Source organism: Dreissena polymorpha, chromosome 13, assembly GCF_020536995.1.
Source record: "Dreissena polymorpha isolate Duluth1 chromosome 13, UMN_Dpol_1.0, whole genome shotgun sequence".
Classification (NCBI taxonomy): domain Eukaryota; kingdom Metazoa; phylum Mollusca; class Bivalvia; order Myida; family Dreissenidae; genus Dreissena; species Dreissena polymorpha.
This window is the reverse complement of record NC_068367.1, coordinates 48446121-48453943: the sequence shown is the minus strand read 5'-3', so window position 1 is coordinate 48453943 and position 7823 is coordinate 48446121. Positions and strand designations below refer to the sequence as shown.

Genomic DNA, 7823 nt, shown 5'->3' with positions numbered 1-7823 from the left:
GTTAAAAAAACAAATATTTATTTGTATTATTTTATTTTTGAAAGACTGTCCAACCATCCATCCCAAGAATCCCTCCCCCCTCCCCCTAAAAGAAAGTTAAACTATTTTTTTCTCTTTTTTTCTTTTTTGAAAGATAATGAAATAAAAGACCCTACCCCACACTACACCCCTCTCTATCCCCAACCCTCACCCCTTTTTGATTAAAGTATTGAGATTGGTCCCTTCACCTTAAAAAAGAAAATTCTAAAGATAAGCGGTCTGCACCCACTAGGCGGTGCTCTTGTTTTTCTTTTGTCAGTTCTTCTGGTGCGACCATTTTCTCTTCTCTTCATTGGCGAATAGTTGATGAAGAGCAGTTTACAAAGATCAATAACTCTACTAGCTCATTTTTATTTCCCTTTAACTTTCTTAATTTGTTCAAGTTTTTTTTGCCCTTGAGAGATTTCTGCTTTATACAATATAATATATCATACAATTTTTTTACCCTACCAAGACAAGATGCAAATTTTGTCATATTGTGTCCTTTTGTTGAGTTCACAACAGTGTGTTTTTTCACCTCTGGTGGGGAATTTCAATACAAAGTGGGATTTTTTATAGGAACGTTTACAAGTTTAATTTCTACTTTGTTATACAACATACAATATAATTTGCTAGAAATGATAAAATACATAAGGCTCAAACTTAGTTTGATGAATACAGACAGGCAAAAATGCCTCTTAACGTTTTATGCCCCCGGTAGGGTGGAATATAGCACTTGAACTGTCTGCTAGTCAGTCTGTCCGTCTGTCCGTCCGTCCGAACACTTTGATATTGGCCTTAACTTTTGCAATATTGAAGATAGCAACTTGATATTTGGCATGCATGTGTATCTCATGAAGATGCACATTTTGAGTGGTGAAAGGTCAAGGTCATCCTTCAAGTTCAAAGGTCAAAAAACAAAATCCAAGGGAAGTAACAAGCTTTTAAGGGAGATCATTTCTATTTTATATTATTTGGCAGGTACAGATCATTTTCACAAAGTAAGTAATATTTTTTAAAGGATATAATCAGAAACAAATTTTAAGGTCAAGGTCATCCTTCAAGGTCAAAAGTCAAACAGTTCAATCCAACGGAAGTAATAAGCTATAAAAGCGATAAGATTTCTAAACCTGCCAAATGATGTATTGAAATTTTATTTCAAAGCGGCGCAATAGGGGGCATTGTGTTTCTGACAAACACATCTCTTGTTTTTTCCTAATAAAGCTTAAATTGAGATGGTAATTTTTAAGTCATTATAGGAGAAAAACATATACCTTTGAGAAGGGGTATAGTGCTGAATTTCTAGGAACCAAATAAGCCCAACACAATCACCGTAAGCTATAGATTTTTGCGTGTCCAAGTACAATGTACTCGGCAACCACTTTCATGGATGTTTAATAAAACAGTCACATACATTACTGTCATGTAGTTTCATTGCAATCATTTCTTGCTAAGTTATTTCCTTTTAAAGATTTCTACATTACCAGCATTCACACAGGCTTTCATATTGAATTTAAAATATGGTAATATCATATTTGCACATTGAATAAATCTTATACCTATAATGTTCAATTTTAAAGCTTGTGTTGAATTATTTTGAATTTCGTTTTTGTTTTATATCTATGATAGCTAAAACTTGTCAGGGAAAAAAGGTGACTACATCAAGATCAGATGTTCTTGATGATGCTAAAGAGAAGATTATTCTGGAACTTTATGCAGCAATTTCCCAGATGGTAGGAAAAAACATAAGTGTGCTTAGTCAAAAGGATCCGAAAATTTTATCAGTAGAAAATATCTTTGACGAGTCTTATCCTGAACTTGAATTGAACATTCCTTTCTTGTTCAACCTGCTAAGTGCTTTACTTGGTGACAGTGGCATGTGACATGGAGCTGCACATTTTGAGTGATGAAAGGTCAAGGTAATCCTTCATAGTCAAAGGTCAAATATATGGCTTCAAAGCGGCGCAGTAGGAGGCATTGTGTTTCTGACAAACACATCTCTTGTTGATAAACATGTTTAATATGTTTATAATATTGTTCATCGCTTTTCCAGCTTCTGAGCAGACTAAACAAAATGCATATTACAACATATGCTCAAAGCAAAGCAAATATTATTGCTGAATGCTCTTAACAATGTGAGCAAAGTGTGATCAAGGCGATACAGATGGCAAAGATGGAAAGTTCAATGGAGACAATGTGGACATTTTTGTTCAAACCAATGACATTCGCATGGAGAACAAGTCCAAGGATTACCACTTCTTTGCTAGTGATTTTACCCCATACAAAATAACGGATAGTGATTTCAAAGAAAATGAATATCTTGTGAATTACATGAAGGAGAAACAAAATATTGTCATAAACATTGAACAATTTAAACCTGATGTAGACATGTTTAAACACAACATCAAAATCTTGATTGCCCGGCAACTAATTGAACACCCTGACTTCAAATGGATGGAAATAGCTGTACCAAAGCACATAGAGTTTCCTCTTCAGGTTCTGGGCCAAAATGCATTAAACAAATTTTGGTGCTAAAACATAAATGTACATTGCAATACAAGTGAAGTTAAAGGCAATCTGAAATGTATGTGTTAGCATTTTTTTTCTCACAACTTAACTATAATAATTATATTCTTCCACAGGTTTGTTTTTTGGTTTCATATATTTAAATATATCTGATGTTTTACTCTGTTTACAATGCCAACAGCTTTTAAACATGACTAAGTTGTAAAAAAGTAAATTTTATTAGTTATTGGAAAGGTTTGAAAACATTTTCTTTGTAGATTGACATACAGGTAAACACTAATCTAAGAACATTGTTGTGTCCTTGAATGTGTACATTCCATTGCAACATTATTAAATGACCCTTTTTTCCTTTTTTTCCAGGATGTCATGTCTCGAAAAACTACATCATTTGGTTTGCCTGTTATGTTGAAGAACGAAATGAAATATGAGGACTGTGTTCAAATTATGGATGGTTACGAAAAAATATCTTCAGGAATGGTATTCAAAAGCTGGTAGATGTAAGTCTATCAAATTGGTACTGGTAATAACATATGGTAGTGTTGTACATTTAAAAAAGAAATATTTTTAAATACAGTTAGTCAGATAATTACTTTAATTAATATTTATCATGCACAAAGTTTTCAGCCATAATATATATATAGATTCCAAGTTTATTATACATGTATCCAGCTTGATTTTTCAAAGCACTCATATGACATTTCAACTGTATATTTTTACTCGACTTTTCAAAGAAAAATGAGAGCTATACTAATCGCACCGGAGTCAGCGTCGCCGTTGGTAAAAGTTTTGTATAAAGTCAAATAACTTTAACAATATCAAAGATAATTAAGTCAAACTTGGAATGCTTCTTTATGGCAACAAGATAATTGTGTAGGTCAAGGTGAATAACTCTGTCAGCATTATTTTTAGAGTTATGCCCCCGGATCGAATGATCCGGGGGTTAATTGTTTTTGGTCTGTCTGTCTGTCTGTCTGTCTGTCTGTCTGTCTGTCTGTCTGTCTGTCTGTCTGTCTGTCTGTCATTGTATGGGTGTGTCCCAAAATTTTAACCTTGGGTAAACTTTTGCAATAACTTTTGCAATATTGAAAATAGCAACTTGATATTTGGCATGCATGTGTATCTCATGGAGCTGCACATTTTGATTGGTGAATGGTCAAGGTCATCCTTCAAGGTCAAAGGTCAAATATATGGCTTTAAAGCGGCGCAGTAAGGGGCATTGTGTTTCACAAACACAGCTCTTGTCAACTTAAAATTTCGGGTTAAATTTTTTATTAAGTTAAATAGTTTGAATACTATCAAAGATATTCAATTCAGACTTGGACTACTATCTTATGGGGACATAGCACTTGTTTAGGTCAAGCTGGATAACTCTGTCAACATTTTTTTTAAAGTTATGCCCCTTTTTAACTTAGATTTTTCGTTAAATTTCTAAAACTTTAACACTATCAAAGATATTAAACTCATACTTGAAATACTTTTTTATGGCAACATGGTACATATGTAGTTCAAGCTGCATAATTTTATCACCATTATTATTAGAGTTATTCCCATTGTAGGTGATGGCTTGGCTGGGCCATATGTAAAATTCTTTGAATAAAGTTAGTTACATTTACAATTAAAACACTCATTTTGTGGTATTAAATTGCAGCTGATGACCTGAACAGTCTCATGGTTCCAGTTGGGGGTGATCAATTGACCCGAGTTAGACTTGATGGGGCAAAGAGTTTGAGAGCAGGTGCACATACAAGGGCAGAACGGTTTGAGAACCTGTGTCCTATTTTGGTTGAGATGTTTCATATGCAGATGGATTTTCTTGAGGTGAGTATACACACTGGTCATTTCGTGAACAAATATCCAAAAGAGATGTTGACAGTTCAGTCAAATTTCAGGCTATCACAAGTTATTTATCACAGTCTCACCTCATGCGTATTGTAAAACATATATTAATCATTAAACATATGAAAAACTTTCATAATTATATTCACTTAGTTCTGAAAGATAGTCTGTTGTTTATGGGCACAAACTAGGTGCAAAAGTCCTTTTTACATGAAATTGCACCTCTATATTTGAACATTTATTAACACTGTTAATTATTGCTTATGGGCGCAAACTGGATGCAAAAGCACCATTTTTACATGATATGGCACCTCTATATTTGAACATTTATAAACAATGTTAATACTGTTTATGGGCACTGAATGCAATAGTACCATTTTTACATGATATAGCACCTCTATATTTGAACATGTGTAAACACTGGTAATAACTTAACAAATTGACATTTGTAGAAAACCATTATGAAGTTTTTTAAGAAGTCATATGGCAGAGGTGTTGGGGCCCTGTCTAATATTAAGATACACATCCAAAGGACAAACGTAAACGGCAATGTTAAAAGTCGTTTTAAGGTATAAATATATAAATAATACCTAAGATATCTTTTTAATAAAACCTAAATTTAATTTCTAACAGTGAATACCTTGTTGGGACAATATCAATTCAATGAAATTCAATCATTAAGTGGTTTAAACAGAGAGAATCTGACAATTGATTAAGTGATTTTAGCTATATCTTGCTGTATTTTGTACCCTACTTAGGTCAATATGATTACAGTATGCATGCAGAATCTATAAGAACTGCAATCTTCATGTATTACTTAATGATAGGATATTGTAGTGCCTTATATATATATATATATATATATATTTGTTTCAAACAATTTGTTTTGTTAGGCACATGAGGACTTTGTTCTTCTTGTTGGAAAGGCGTACATACAAGAAGCTGCTGTTGAGTACTTTGGTATGCAGGATTTTGAAAGTTCTCCAACTCGCAATATTCCAGAGGGGGATATCAGTCGCAGTCACCTTCCTAAAAGGCTGCAGGAATTTAACAAGACAATGGATGGGCTAATGAACCTTTTGTGTGGTCCGTAACGTTTTGATGCAGTACGGTCACAAGATTGCTTTGATTTTTTTACTTAAATATATGTTGAAAAACTTATTTAAAATTAAAGACAAATACAAATATTGTGTTAAAAATTGCATCGAATTTCAATGACATTTTATTCCCCTGTGATCTGTATTTAGATTTTGTATGACAATTCACATTTTATACTACTTGAATATCTTTAAATTTAACGTTTTGATAAAGTAAGGTCACAAGATTGCTTTGATTTTTTTACTAAAATATATGTTGAAAAATTTATTTAAAATTAAAGACAAATACAAATATTGTGTTTAAAATTGCATCGAATTTTAATGACATTTTATGCCCCTGTGATCTGTATTTAGATTTTGTATGACAATTCACATTTTATACTACTTGAATATCTTTAAATTGGGAATTTAAAACATTTTAATTAATAAATGTTATTATGTATATTGTAACAAATAACATAGGGAATACAATCTTGTATAGTATATTAATGCCAAATATATAATTGGTCAAATGTTCTCAAGATTTATTATAACATGTTTATTACTCTTAAAAACAGAATGAGTTGGGAATATATATCCTGTTCTTTTATAGGTTGGAAACAATGAAAAAGTTCCTGTTGTGATTGGTGGTCACTGTGTTGAATTGCCTGTCGAAAACGGAAACATTGTAGTCAGCGTACAACTACGGGGACAACTATCGAAGATCACTATACCTTTAAAAATGGTTCAGAATCATTCACATGTGAACATTGTTGTCTTTGGTGAAGGAAGATCAGCTCCAAAATTACATACTTAATTTCCTGCAGTACTATTTTGTGATGCTTAACTTGAAAGACTCTATACGAGAGGGCGACATCTTTCGACTTAGCAACAACCTTAAAATGTCAATGCTTTTCTTCTTTAGTCATTCAATTATGTCAAAATACTTTGTTGAATGTATAGACTATATTTTAAAAACAGAAATTGTAATGCCACCAAAATTGGCCATTCAAGCAAGAACTGCTGCTTTTGTGAACCGAAAAGGAAAACCAGGGAAAAATAAAGCAGCCGACATGGACAAGGAAAACCAAGTGAAGTACATTAAGGATCTCATTCGTGGTGGCGCCAACAAAACTGAAAAAATCCATTATTAAAGTAACGGCTGCAGCACCAGTAATAAAAACATTGTAAGTAATGTTGACAATCAAATCGGTTTTGTAGACAAAACCTCTGCGCATAAGAAACGCAGTGAAATTGATGATATGCGCACTGTTTCTAAAATCTGAAGACAAGTTAGGCAATTCCATAAGGAACATGGTAGAAAAGTGGATAGCAGTATAAATATGCAAGCCAGTGTATTTGTAAAACTTCGGTGTAAGCATTCAGCTTTCATTGAACAAGTAGTGAGCACAGCCCTTCGACTTCAACGGGGGTTTCCGATGCCAGTAGAAAATGAAGAGCTGAATGAGGATTGATCATTTATGATCTGGAATTGGGACTGTAGTTAAGAGCAAAGAAGACTTAGTTTACACATTTTTATTGATATTCAATCTAACAATCAAAAAATGTTGCATAGGACATGTTGCCACTACACAAGTAAATGTTTTTTTAATGGCGTTATTATGTGTTTTACAAAACTTTATTAAGCAATTATTATACTTGTGGCAGCACACTTGCCAAGTATTGTTGCAAAGAGTACTCTGGGCCGGTATATTTTTTGAAATTCCTAAATATGTTTTAGAGATAGCTGTTTAATGTACATGATTATGGCATAGTTTGGTGCAATAGTATTCTATGCAGTGAAGTAAATTTTTCATTTTTAGAGCATTAATTGTTGAGTTTGGCACAGTAAAATTGATATAAAATTTCCATTAAGTCAAATTTAGTTTTAGATTTCTCTTAGAAGATTCTAGAATACCAGCGCTGCAGGTACTCACAAAGTTTAAGGTATTTATTACATTTATTTATTACCATTTAAATGTGTTCCTTAGTAAATATTTGTATGCCTCCCTTCGAAGAAGAGGGTTATATTGTTTTGCACATGTCGGTCGTTCCAACCACCAAATGGTTTCCGGATGATAACTCAAGAGCGATAAGGCCTAGGATCATGAAACTCCATAGGTACATTGATCTTGATTGGCAGATGACCCCTATTGATTTTCAGGTCACTAGGTCAAAAGTCAAGGTCACAGTGACTCAAAACAGTAAAATGGTTTCTAACGTACCAGGGGTATTCACACAATGGCTGCCACTACAACTGACAGTCCATTGGGGGGGGGGGCATTCCTGTTTGACAAACAGCCCTTGTTTATGTACTGTTGAAACATTGAAATCTAAGTATGATATCAGATACAGTGATTATCATTT

General features: G+C 33.3%; 1 pseudogene; it reads left to right on the top strand.

The window, feature by feature from the left end:
* The first annotated feature begins 1640 nt into the window (after positions 1 to 1640).
* Positions 1641 to 7026, top strand: LOC127854645 (uncharacterized; annotated as a pseudogene).
* The last annotated feature ends 797 nt before the right edge of the window (positions 7027 to 7823 follow it).